Below are 14237 nucleotides of genomic sequence, written 5' to 3'. Positions count from 1 at the left end.
TACGCTTTGTCTACAGAAATCTGCATGAGAATTTATCAGGGGAATGACAGTCACAACTAAAATCTGATGTGTGGACAAGTTAAGTAGAATTGCAAAATAATTTATACAAGACTCCCACGCTGTTGTCAGAACAGAATCTCTGAGCTGCTGAGATGGATTTACGAACGATGCCTGGAGTGGCAAATGAATGTTCAGTAAATTGTCCTTTCTAGATCAAGATAATACTTTTAAAAAACATAGAATAAAGCAGAATCATTAAGTGACAGTAGCAGCTAGTGAGAAATGTACTATTATTTGACGTTCAGCTCCTGCCTCTCCTATGTGACACTAGGAAAGAGAAATAGGGGCTCCCCCTAACTGATGTTTATTAATTCCTGTGGAAAGATATTGAATTTGAATTCCTCAAGGCAGCTGGAGGAGTGTCTCCTTTGTCTCCTATGTTCTTGAACCACAGCAACCTAAAAGCTTTATTTCTCAGAGATGAGATGGCGGAATCCATCTTAGATCTGCCCATGCCTCCACAGGCTCCACCAGCTGCATGTCTGAGCTCCTAGAGCTGACAGAGAGGATGCTCCCTGCTCATGAACAGGAGGCTGACACACTGAGGAGTCCTGCCTGCTGGGAGCTCCTCCATCTTCTGCCCACCTCCAGGGTCTGCACAACTAGCTCAATCCAAATGATGTCTTTTCTTCTCAAAGGATCTCCAAAACACTTCGAAAGTGGAAGATGCTACCTCAAAGATAATTTTTTCCTATTACTTTTCCTCCTGATGAAAACCTACCATATAGTCCTTCAGTCATCTAAGATTTTAATACCCTGAAAATGTCAGAAATGTCCCTATTCTGTAGACCCAGTCCAACAGCTGAGTGTTGTGTAGCCTTCAGTGGGCTTTGGTTGGGATCCCCACTAAACAGCATGGAGCAAGTAGAGTATACAGATTATACATTATACACAGAGTATACATTAGACACACTTGTGCTAAGCAAAATGGCAGGAGCAGGATCTTCTGTATGGATAGAAAAGCACCTGGGCAAGTGAAACGGCAAGTCTTAGTTTAAAGCAGCATCAGTTTAGCAAAAGCAATCCAGCAAAATCCCACAGCAGTTAGCATCTATCCGTGCCTGCAGCCTGCAGCCGCCCCACAGCCCCAGGGCTGCATGCTCTGCAGACGTTGGAGAAGGGAGGGAAGATCTCTGAACCATGCACAAGCCAGCTGTAGTGGGAGTGAGCTGGCATTAGCAGCATAATCCCTTGCTGCTTTTTAATACCTCAAACATTTGAGAATGCAGAACTCAGCCTGCACACTTCCAGTCTGGAGTCTTATGAATATAGTATCCGGTCTCTGGCCTTCATGGGATACCCAACACTGAGTTTCAGACCACAAAACAATGCATTTATAGCTGATAATGCATTTTTATCAAGGAACTGAAAAAAATAGGATAACAGAATGCACTGCATTTTACTGGTAGCTGCAAAACATCGCCATCAGAAAGAAATCTGTTCTCCAGTCATGAAGGGAGAACAAATAGTATGTGGTTCAGCAAGGGGCAGAAGCTCATAGCCACTGTGATACCAGGCAACACAGTCAAAAGCTACAGAATTATTCTGGAGCCCACTTGCAATCAATGTGTTTCATGGTCCTTGCCCTCCAATTTGTTTGTTATTAATAGGTCCTGTTCTAGGAACCACAAATATGGGATTTATTGTGCCCATTCCATCAACAGCAGATCAAAATGCCTTTGCAACCAAGTACAGAAAATCCTTGAAGACACTCAAAGATCCTCATAATCACTTTGTAAACTGCTGCCTGCCTCTTCAGGATAGATTGCATTATGGGCAGAGCACAGTGAGCTAAGAGACTTCCAGTCAGCAATGGCAGCAATAAATGCAAAGAATGAAATAAATCTGAATCTGCTCAGGCATTTTACCCATATTTTATCAACTCTTGAAGATCTCTCAAAGTTCTAATAAATTGTGAGGTGCAAATAATTAAAGCAAGAGAGTAGTGAATGGCAATCAATGGCAAAGTAAAGCACTGACAATCCTGAAAAATAAATACTGGAGGTATACAAAACAAAGAGATTTGTTTTTTAATGATGACGTTTACTTGCAGTTTCTCCCTCTGATACAACAATGCTGGATTTAATGGATGTGAATGACTGCTGTGTGGGACAACACTACACAATAATATTGTGATGCCTTATTTCTGAGGCATCACAATTTTATTTGGCAAATTATTTGGTATTGGTGATGATTTATGGCTGGAAAGGTCAATCTCATTTCAGCCCACAGAAGATCAGAAAGGAAAATGCCACTGCTGGGTGACTGCTATGAGAAGAATCTGTTTGCTGGTTACTGTAGGAAATGCATAGAGAATGCTCCATACATCAAGTATTTAGAGCTAGGTCTAATCAGGCCTGGCTGTGAAATTTTTCACGAGACCGAAGACAGAGCTCTTCGACCATCAGAATGCTATGGCAATTCCAAGAGAACAAACAAAAGTAGTGATGGGTTTCTGCAGGATCACCTTTCTGTGCAGCGCAGCACACTGCACGGATGGACATCGGCGCTGATCCAGCCTTCCCAAGCACAGCCCTGACTGGGCAACAAACCCTTCTGCTGCTTTTATTCCATTTTATTTTCTTTTGGAGCAGTACCTCAGAACATATTTTTGAAAGAAAATACAACTTACTACAAATCACACAGGGACCTCAAAAAATATTCGTGCAGATTAAAATTCTCAGCCTTGCTGCTCTCAGTTTATCTGATGATATTGGCAAACAGCAAGAAAATGGATAAAATTCACAAGCAAGATTCATTAAAAAAATCTGACATTCTGTTATGAATATTCACAAGGAAGAGCAGTAAACAGATTTGCAGTGCAGCATAACAAGTACACCATGCCTAAAACACCCAGCACAGAGTAGAACTTTATTGTCCTTCAGCCCCTCAAGGGGACCTTCCCCTGCAGAAATAGCCCTTTGAACAGCACTCGCTCCTGGGTTTCCTGCTACAGCCCCCAAGAGAAACCAAGGACAAGAAGTGACAGCAAAACCTTTGCGGCTCTTCTTGAAGCAGGGTGGGCAGCCCAAGGAGGAGCAGCTGCACAGTGTTCATGAGTTGCAAACTTGGAGACGCTTATGGATATTGAACATCAAAAGCCCAGGCTTTTATCCCTGCAGATTTACCCTTGCAGAGAAATGTTACAGCTGCTCCACATCATCTCCTGTTTCTTTTTATCATAATTCCTTCATGCATTTTAGCAATAAGAGCTGGAGAGGGGAGTGGGAAAGGACAAGGAGCAGAAAGGCACTGCCCCTGTCAACAAATGCTAATGCACTACTATCAGGATCTTCAGAATCAGTGGCAGATGCTAGATAGGAGCTCATCATGTTACTCTCAGCAATGCAGTGCTGTAGACACAAGCGCTCAGAGAGTTAATGCCCTTGTGCCCCCTTGCACAGAGCAAATGTCTGAGTCCAAACTGCTTCCTGCAAGTCTGAGCGTGTGGTACAGGAAGATATGACTAGGTGTATTTCCGCTATTAGGAGCTGAGGGGAAAGATTGCATTATGCAGATATGCAAAGCGTTGTGCAGTAACTGCACTCGTGTTCATGGTCGGTAACACTTTCCATTTTAAAGCCCTGCTCATATAAACTTATCTGCTGAAGAGAACTATTCCTGCTCTTGCTCATGTAACGGGCTCTGTCTCGCCATCTCAACCCATCAGGTTTGGGTTGCACAGGAGCATCAACCAGATTTGCTCTCCAGCTGCTGGCAGTCAGCTGCTTGCTGCTGCCTGGGGAGCAGTCAATCCACACAGATGGTGAGGTCACAGAATCATTAAGGCTGGAAAAGATCTCTAAGGTCATCCAGTCCAACTACCAACCCACTGACAATGCTTCTCAGTGCCACATCCACGCTTCTATTTAAAATCTCCAGGGACGGTGACTCTACATCCTACCTGGGCAGCCTTTTCCAATGCACTACCTCACTCTGAGAAGAACTGTCTCCTAATACCCAAACTGAATCTCCCCTGGCACAACTTGAGGCCATCACCTCTCGTCCTATCACTGTTACTTGGGAGAAGAGGCTGACCCCCACCTTGCCACCTTGCTTTTCGGGCAGCTGTAGAGAGCAATAAGGTCTCCGTGAGCCACCTCTTGTCTGGACTGAACAATTCCAGTTGCCTCAGCCATTCCTCATAAGACTTGTGCTCCATACCTTTCAATCTCTACTGCTTCAAAGAGCAGCTCAACAAGAGCTCTTTAGGAAGGTTTTCTACTCAGTTAGGTATAACCTCTGTTTTCATATAGGCCTAGACGAGTAGTGAAGACTTCCAGAGAAGTGACTACTGGAACTGTGCATAAAGAAGTCCACCTTCCCAAGAGCTACAATGACCTTCCAAGGGGTACATAGCGAGCCTGAACCCTATGGTTCCCTATGCATGTGAGGGGACCACGGCTGTGTGCCTGGGACTTATCCAAAGTACTTTGGTAAGTGAGAAGAGACCCATCACCCTATGAGCTGTGTGAAAAATAACACAGTATGTGCTGATTAGTCATCCTACAGGGCTGCCCAGCAAAGGCTCACAAAGTCTCCCTATTTCATTTCATTCTTTCCCTCATTGTTTAAGGACCCACTGCAATAAAAATCATGATGACATGCATGTACTTTTTGGTTCATAATTATTCTTTTATGTAGAACTGAGGAATGGCAGTTCACCATAGGCTTTGTAAGAAATAAAATACTGATTTTTTTCATTAATCCTGGATAGAGCCACCTCAGGTCTTTACCATGACTAACTCTTTGCCTTGGAGACTTGAGACGACCCTTTTGTGCATTAGATATATATTTATATAGATTTGATTTCTTCAAACTTGAGGAGTATTATTGCAGAAGTGTGCTTGCCTTTGCCCAATATTTCAAGACCAAGGACAACAGAGACCTTGCAAACACAGTACATTAGGATGACCATCCTTAGGAGGATGTTTTTCCAGACTTTGCTGCATTCAGCAGTTTCAGTAAACACGGAACACTTGCAGCATTTATAAACACCGGTGCTGAGCTCTCTGCAGGGGAGCTGGCAGAATGTCTCAGTCTGTTCCAGCTGGAGTGGCTTTATTTCAGGGTGTTCCTTCCAAAGGAGACCATATATCAAGATTTGAATGACACACATTTTGTACAGCGATTTTGTCTTCTTTTACGAGACCAACTTAGAGCCTGAAGTTTCTTTGTTTAACATCTCTGTTCAGGACCATGTTTTCTGAAATGCTCGAGGTCACATTTTTTAACCACGGTTTACCTCAGCCTTCTCAGCAGAAGCTCATCTTCTATTTGGACACCAGTGTAATAGGCAGCTTCTCAAAAAGCGTCTGTAATCAGCAAGCTGAGATCTCTCAGAAAATAACACCATTTATTTTGAAGCCTAACAAGAGCCTGGGCACTGTAGAAGAGCTTTCCTCCTCGCCTGCCTCGCTGCAATTTGCCTTTATCCTGATTCTCACATCTCAGCTACATCGAACGCGGTTTCTTCTCTCTTCTGAAGTGCTCCTTCCCTTTGTGTAAGGCACTCACCAGCAGTAACATAACCCTCCCCAGTGCACCCAAGCAGAACCATCATCAAATTCACCTAGCAGCAACTTTATCGGGTTTCTAATCTGTCCTACATCTCACGCAGTCCCTTTATGTAACTATATATGCAGTACCTGGGTGGGAGGGAGTGGAAACTGAAGCAGAAAGCTACTGTTGCACAAAGTAACGGGAGAAGCTGATGTGAATTCATGATCTTGATTTTTTTATCTTGGTAAATAAATAGCATGTGACTCCCGAAGAGTGACATTTGTGCTTACTCTACCCTAAAAAAATTGCTAACAGATGGTCTCCTACCCCACAGCAGAGACTCGGTGTTGACAGATAAAATGAAAGCATGATACTGAAAAATCCTGAGCCATTAACTGCCAAACGCGATGTGTTTAAAGATGGAAAAAGGAATGATGTTCCACCTGGAAAGCAACTGAGGGTTTTTGTTCCATACTGAAGAAATTTCATGGAACTTTCTCAGGGAAAGTAAGCAACAGGAGAATGGGAGTGGGAGGTCTTGGCAGCCAGGACCAGAACCTTGTTAAGGAGGTGGAAACATGATGCACAGAGTTAATGCTGGAGTTTCCCACTTCATGAATACGAATGGCCATGACGGCACCTAGCACTGTCAGTGTGCCTGAACATGAGGGACCTAAGGAAGAGACGACAGTCAAGACTGAAGTAATTTCATAGAGATTGTAAGAATTTCTGAGAACGGCTTTCAAAGAACTTTTTTAACTGCAGAGAAAGCACTGATTTTTTCACTGTGCACATTGCTTCCAAGAATTCTTACATCCTTGTATCTGCAAGATGAGCTTGTGAGCAGCACTGGGTGAACGTTTTTTTTTCATTTCCATCCAACAGTGCAGCTGAGTTGATGTCAAAATGCTTTGTGGAAATGTGTTGCATTCTGAAAAAAAGTCTAGAAAAATGTCAGAATTAATCATTTTATCTTTATCATTTCATTTCAACAAAGCTAAAAGTCTCAGGGTGCCCATTATTATTAATTTTGTTTTGACTTTTATATTAGATGTTAAATTTTGTACTACCATAGTTTCGACATTACTGATAACACAATGTATTACCAGTGCAGTGAAATAACTCGGTGTTTCCAAATAATTTTTAAATTCCATCTCACTGGGAAATTTTGATGTTTTGTTCCAATTTGTAGTGAAAATAAATGTAAATGTCAGAATTTCATGTGGATCGGGAATTTCAAATTCTAACCAGCTCTAATCAACAACAAAGCCATCTGCTTCGTGTTAATGACTTGGGGCAGCATGTAATACTGCAGAACAGGGTGATTTTCTGTTGCTCAGCATTGCTTGTGGAAGTCAATGACATATGGCATGGTTTTAGCTCCCTGTTGCTTAGGGAAGTTTGAGGCCACTTCTATTCTTCATTCTATATTGCTACATTAAAGGAATTTGTCATTGAAACCCAAGATTTTCCTGTGAATGTATGAACAAATATCCTCCCAGTGACATATGGCACAACCTACAGCCCCTACCTCTGAAGGGATCTTGCTTAAGCAGCTAGATCCTTTCCAAACCACAGTACAGAAAGTTACTTTTATTTTGCAAAGATTTTAAACAGATAATTTAAATAAAACGTTTCATAATAATTTCTTATTTTTTGAAAATTAGTAGGAAGACAAACCTTTGTGTCTCACAGCTTCATTCAGATGAGTCATAGCTTGATTTCTATTTGAGAAGTTACGTTGACATGATGAACTTCAGTGCTAGCAAAATAAAATAACCTTTTGATTCTAGTTTAAGGCAACATCTATGCTATTTTTTCCTAAAAACTCTTCCCTGTATTCCCAACTAAATTCTTCATGCTGCAGGCAAGGTATGGAAAAAACAGTTGCCCCTAAAGTGGTCCAAAAATCCAGACTACTTGCTCAGCCATAACCCTAACTCATAAAATTTGCTGCCTCACCTGAAAAGTTTCTTGTCAACAGGAATGCAATTAGCTTTAGCCATGATGATATCCTCTCTTATTCTTGATGACACTCATGCCGCTCACCAGGCAGATGGTGGATGTGACTCTACTCAACCCACCCAGAATTAAAATATCATTCCTGGAGGAAATGTTTTCCACTAAAAGAGGGGAGAAAATGGATATAATTAAAAAGTTTTTTACCATCAGGGCAGTGAGGAACTGGAACAAGTAGCCCAGAGAGAAGACAGATGCCCATCTCTGGAGACTTTCAAGGTCAGGCTGGAGGGGCTCTGAGCATTCTGATCTGGCTGTAGGTGTCCCTGCATATTGCAGGGGAGTTGGACCAGATAATCTGTAAAGATCTCTTCCTACTCAAACTATTCTGTTTCTTTGAACCTGTAAGCATAAGGTTTATCCCTCACAGCCATTTCAGCATAAAGAAAACTGTCGTATATATGAGGCCTGCACTGCTATTGCTGACAAGTTCTAGAGAAGCTCTATGCCCATTTTTAGAAGATAGCCAACTTTCCCAGTGCTCTCCATGGGAGAGGGGAACTCTTCACTGAGCTGTACTCGTTTGAACTCTCCAAGCACCTCATTTCTCACACAAGCAATGGAAAGAGGGAAGAGGTAAAACTGAGCAGAGCTGGGATCCTCATGACATGTCCTTGGAGTACCAGCTTCTCTTCACTCTATAAGGCAAGTGGCCTGGATGGACACCCCAAGGTTCTGGGACAAACAACTAGCATTTCATGTGGACACACTGCTTTCTCTGGCAGCTAAAGCACAATTTGTGTACTATCTCTTTGGAATGCTTAGTTTGGGTACGATGCAACAGCTGCTAGAAGATTTGTGCTCATTTTGTAAGTAAGAATGATGTCCAGTCCTGACAGCATGCTGTGAAAAACAGGCCCATGTCATACCCGACTGCTGTTTCTTGTAAAACGTAGTGTGTTGCCCGATTTTAGAAATTACTCAACAGGAATGAATTTGAAGCTTGAACAACATGGTAAAGGTCGGTAAGCAAACTGCCTTAAGAGGCATAGAAAAACATCTTACAAATTAAGTGCAAAAATAATTTCCTGTGTTCTGTGTCCATCTCTCTCACACACGTATGGACATGTTGTATAATCTGCATCTTCTTACTATTTGCTTTTATCAGCAGGCAAAACGCTAGCAGTTCTTCATATTAAGTATAAGCAGTGGCTGCTCATATAAACAATACTGTTTTGGGAAGGAAGCCTTGTAGTGATTTCTGTCATGCAGTCACAATATAGACGATTTAATTTTCCTGCAGTAAAATAAAAATAATTGTGTATGTAAAAAATGAAGACGTCCATATCCTTACATAAGGTACAGTGGGGAACACTGTATAAAAACTGGAACTGAAACTAGACTGAAAAATCTGAATTATCTGTTTGAATGTCTTTGTGTTACCACTGAAAATCCTTTTCCATAAAACCGAGATGAACTCCTCCAAAAATGAATGGGTTAACAGCATTTCTGCCTTCATTATTTACATCCTCTGAGGACATAAACAGATATCAGATAACTGGGTTTGGACAAATGAATTTTTGCTTCATCACGTGAACAACAAACAATTTGTATTACTTTTGAATAGCCAAAGTAAAAATGAGACAGCTTCTTTCTAAAGTTTAACCTCAGGAAAACAGATTTTACGCAACATGAAAAAAAACTGTCACTTCCTAGCGACTGCAAATAAACAAAAATCCGGTTCCTACTACATCTTTGGGTCTGCTTGCTTTTGCCTCTGCTGTCCTCATGATTTCAGTTCTCTGAGATTTCATTTTGCAATTCTCTTTTCTTGTACTTGACTTTCAGCACCTCTACCCATTTTTCTTCTCTCAAAAATTCAGTTTACTGTGTCACTGTATAGAGCTCTGTTCTTTCTTTGACGTTTTCTCTTTTCTCTTATTTCTTACTTTACTCCGCTATTTCTTAGCTCCTCAGAAAAAAACCCCGCATCATTCTTACATTTTCTATTATCTTTGAAAACATCCATGCCGTATAATTTCTTTCTACTTTATTCTCTTTCTGCTACTAATGTTTCTTGGCATTGATGTTTCCCCCATCATGTAGTGTGCAGAAACAGTATACTAAAAATGAAGCATGTCACGACCAAAACAATAGGATTTGGAAACCTTGGAAGGAGGACATTTATAGCACAAATTCTGCATCTCTCTCTACTGAAATAACCCAAAGGAAACAAGCATCTGATTCCCAGCAAACTATTACCACTTCATCCACCATAATTTCATCTTGCTCTTTTTGTCTTAATGGTGCACTACCAGTAATGCCACTGCTAGGAGCCGTTTCCGAACTCCTTACAGCACCACCACCAGCATTGATTGACATATTGGTGATCTGATTTGTTTTCTTGGGAAACAAGACTTCTCAGACATGGAAAGATGTGGAAGCACATGTGAGTGGGAGAGATTCTGATTCTGATTAGATTCCACTAGCCTGTAGCTAATGGAAATTTCATCTGTTACATGATGGTCAACAATACAGATGCATTCATGCGGTCTGTGCATTTACACAATCATAATCTCAAAAATAGAGATCTCAGTCTCTGACCTTATTGGTTCTAAATTTCTTTTCTTGTGGTGCACCCCGAACAATCTTCTTTCTACAGTTACCTTAAGTTCTTGCATTCTTTGTATCGTGCCTTAGGAAAAACAAGAGGCCTCATACTTGAAATGTCTGCCTCTTGCAGTGTGCTACACATAGCTTTCAAGATGTCCCGAAAGCATCTTTACTTGACAATTCTCTCCTCACCAACCCTCTCCCCAAACACTCCCCACTTCCACTCGTTTCAGGCAGAGAATATTTCCTAATTCTCTTCTCTACTACCAATGTTATGAAAATCAGTGAAGATCCACTGCTCAGAAACAGCCTAAACGCTGAAGAATCAGCCCACTGTTTGCAAAGTGCCATATAAAATCACCATACAAATTACTTATTCGATAACAGCACATCCTGTTCCACCAAACATGTCTCATATCTTAATGTTCTAATGACTTCACTGGAAAGTCACTTAAATCAGCGAGCAAGGCAGTGATCCTCCTGTGAATTGCCAAAAGAATCCTCCAAAAAAGATTAAGAAATTTGTTAACTATGAAAGCGTATATAGAACTTCAGATTTTTGACTTGCTTTTTCTGTTTTAAATGAAGGGTGCTCCCCATGAGACTTACTGCTTTTTCATGACCGCCCTAGGAAAATGAGACATTCATGAAGAAACAGTATATATGTCATGTCATGCAAGGTGCTCTACAATCTGTCACTTTGTTAAATTCAAATAGGGATGTTTTCACATTAGTCTCCACAGAATGATAAAACAGTCACTTATCACTAGTTTACCACCCAGCACTTCATTAGATTCATTTGATCTCAATCTAAATGAAAGATGTAACTATCATCATATCAGGAGCACAATTCAAGCCCACACATCGTTCATTCATTTGTGATCAGATGGGAACTGGTTGCAGTGATCTCATAACGCTTTGTGAAACCTTTTATCACCAGAGCTTGTCATTCCTCTGATTTTTTGAAGGTTGGCTGTGCAGTTGGTCTCCAAGCATTCAAAAAAAAAAAAAAAAAAAAAAAAAAAAAAAAAAGAAAAAGGAAAGAAAAAAAACCCCACACACGACAACCTTGGAGAAGTGCCAGAATTTTCTTGGAAATTTCCTTGATGAAGGAGTAGGAGTGAGATAGAGCAATATCTTTGATTTTGGCAGCAAATCTTAGCAAATCTTTCTTCTGGCAACTTCATTAAACAGTCATTCCCACTTTATGATTTATCAGCACAGAGCTGGCATTTCTGAGTGTGACTGATGATCCTCCCTCTGCTAACAAAATTAGAAACATCAATAATTCTTAGATTAATTGCTCAGAAAATTTCCAAGAGGCAAACATTTCCTTATTTTTAAACCCTTGTTTTCTGCTGTAGTCAAAGCAATAGAGGCCAAAGTTCAACTGCATGTACTCCGCTTAAACGATGGGATCTCTCTACTCTGAGATTTATATGTGTGCAGAAACATGTGCATCAGTGCTATGTGGGTGGGGAAATTCTATGGTGAGCCCTCAGTTCCCAGCCCCTGAATATATTCTGACATGACTCAGAGTGGCCTGGAAGCAGTCTCGGACTTGTATCTGTATTTTCTTTCAAGTGAACATGGAATATGTGCATGTCAGGACCTCTAATGGGGATTACCAGGTGCAAGAAATACGAGTGTGTGCAAGAGGACCTGTGTTCTCAGGTGCTGGCTCAGCCATAATGAAGTTCTGAACATGGCTGCTGAGTGGTAAAAAAAAGTCTGTATTAGCCAAGATGTGAGTATCCATGCTGGCAATGGCATGCTCTGCTGGTGTACTGGCACAGCAGCAGTAGCCACCCCAAGCACAGAGCTGGAAGCTGTGGAGCTGCCAGGAAACGATGCAAGTCTCCCCACTTTTTCCCTATTGATCACGCAAGGAAATAAATGTCTTTCCAAATAAGATCTGTGTGCACTTCTACACCCATTGCTGAGATATGCATTTGGAAATCATGGTTCAATTTTGGACTGGAAGTCTATTTTTGCACTTCTGAAAGGATCCTTATGCTACTCCTTAGTAGAGTGCTGTTGGGTAATTCTCAACAGCACAAAGATATGGGTCTTCACCTTCCTTTGCAAATTAAATGGATAGAAAGGGATCAATACTGCAGCACTGCATAAAAAGCCATTAAAACACTGCTAACAAGCCAAATTTGTGAAAGAGGTTTTCCCAGATCTTTTGACTATACCTAATAAGGTGAAAGTGAATGGGCTTTCACAGATATCTCAAAGATTCATACAAAAGCAGTGAGCCCCAAGTGAAATGTTATGTTTTCTCCATCTAGATTTCGACATGTAACCTCATCAGTATAACATGAAAGATGCACTTGATTTTTTCCCAGGGTATAAATTAATCTAGAAAAACCTTTAGCTACCTTACAAATCTCTTAGGGCAGAGATATCCGTGCACTCCTGTCTTTGTTGTCTGTTTCTTGACTGGTGACAATCTAGCCCAACTCCCCTGCAACGAACAGGAACACCTATCCTGATAAGAGTCTGTCCCCTTCCTTCTTATAGCCCTGCTTTAGATACTGAAAGGCTGCTCTCAGGGTTTCTCAGGGCCTTCTCTTCTCCAGGCTGAACAGCCCCAGTTTTCCAAAGCACTATCAGTTAAGAGGCTCGAGTTATTCCCCTATGCACACATCCAGGGCATTGTTTTCCTTTTACCCCAAAGCAGAAGGTTGGCAGAGCTGGGCTGCCCAGGCCAAGCACTTGACCGTGACTCGGGGACGAACCCTAAATGCTCTCTGCACCAGGCAACACATGTGGCCTTACTCTGAGCACGGCATGGGCTGTCCAGCTCCTCATGGAGTCACTAGCACAGACAGCTGGTATTTTGCACGTTCCACCTAGAAACCAGTTTTATTATTTGTTAAATAAACATCAGCACTTTTAGACACAGGTTTAAAGTGAGTTCAACGTAAACAAGGAGATTCAGAAAAGATGAGGCAGCTCAGGATAAAGACTGCATTATTCGTTCTTCAGAATAAGAATGATGCTCAAAGAAGGCAGCCTTCGTATGCAGTAGATGGACTAGGGAAACAATTAAAGTATCTACATCTTGATATGATGTCTTAATAGAATGATTCTGTCTCTTATTTCTGAGACATCCTATATGTAATATTCTGAATTACCAACATACTAATGGTCATTGTGATGAAAGAATAGTGTGTTTAAATTTGTATAACCTTACTCTATAACAGATGTACATGTTACACACCAGGTACAGGCTGTTTTTTCCAGTATTGTCTCCAGACTTCATATTCAAACTTAAGCAAAGCAAATAACTGATGCAAAGAGGGACAAAAATATCAGCACCAAACTCAGCAGTAGGTTGTTTCCTAAAACAAAGCAACACATTAACTTTGAAAGTAGTCTACTCCAAAAAGCATAGTTCTGTTGACTTTTCTCCTGCAGAAGCCTATCTCAGTGGTATACTGACCATTGTATTCTACATTCTATGGCCACTTGAGAAATCTCATTTTTTATCTAGGCATTCTGCATCTCTTGTATTTTCTAAAACCATTCATTTCCAAAGCTAGCTGATAACAAAAGTGAAATTAACTAAAGTTAGAAAAATACCTAGATCATCATATTCATAGCAGAAAATAAGACTCCTCAGAAACACACTGAGATCCTACTTAAAGTGCGTGGTAATCACCACAGAACAAGAATGCTTGGATGCAACTTATCATTTCCAGGCATTATACACAGGTGGGATTACCCAAAATAGCAAGTTTTCCAGATATTTCCTGAGATGTTCACAGACCCATAGTTGAGTAAATAGGTAAATATGAACTTACAGAACACTAATATGTGTAAGCCTTTCTGTACACTCACACATTCTCAAACTGTTTAGGGAGGAGAGCCATGGTGAGATACAGGGAAGTTCGATAGATTTGTAAATAAAAGCTCTCTCTGTATTTAAGGAACCAGGGAAACAACACTTCCTCTGAGAAACAGGTGAATGGGAAAGCATGAGGAAAATGGAATTTTGGGTAGTGTGCTATAGGCATGAAATAGTGGGAAGGGACACATTTAATTATATAGACTGTATGGACCAAAGCAACTTTTACAGGAATACAATGGATTGC

At 41.0% G+C, this 14237-nt stretch overlaps 1 protein-coding gene across 2 annotated transcripts in view; it reads right to left on the bottom strand.

Annotated features, from left to right (window-relative positions):
• The window catches only part of NCALD (neurocalcin delta), a 49525-nt gene that overhangs the window by 17386 nt on the left and 17902 nt on the right, over positions 1-14237 (bottom strand). The gene's annotated exons all lie outside the window — the stretch shown is intronic.

The sequence above is a fragment of the Centrocercus urophasianus genome, unplaced genomic scaffold (assembly GCF_019232065.1).
Source record: "Centrocercus urophasianus isolate 14NV4802_14NV808 unplaced genomic scaffold, USGS_Curo_1.0 seq_11, whole genome shotgun sequence".
Lineage (NCBI taxonomy): Eukaryota > Metazoa > Chordata > Aves > Galliformes > Phasianidae > Centrocercus > Centrocercus urophasianus.
This window is presented reverse-complemented; position numbering and strand designations above follow the sequence as displayed.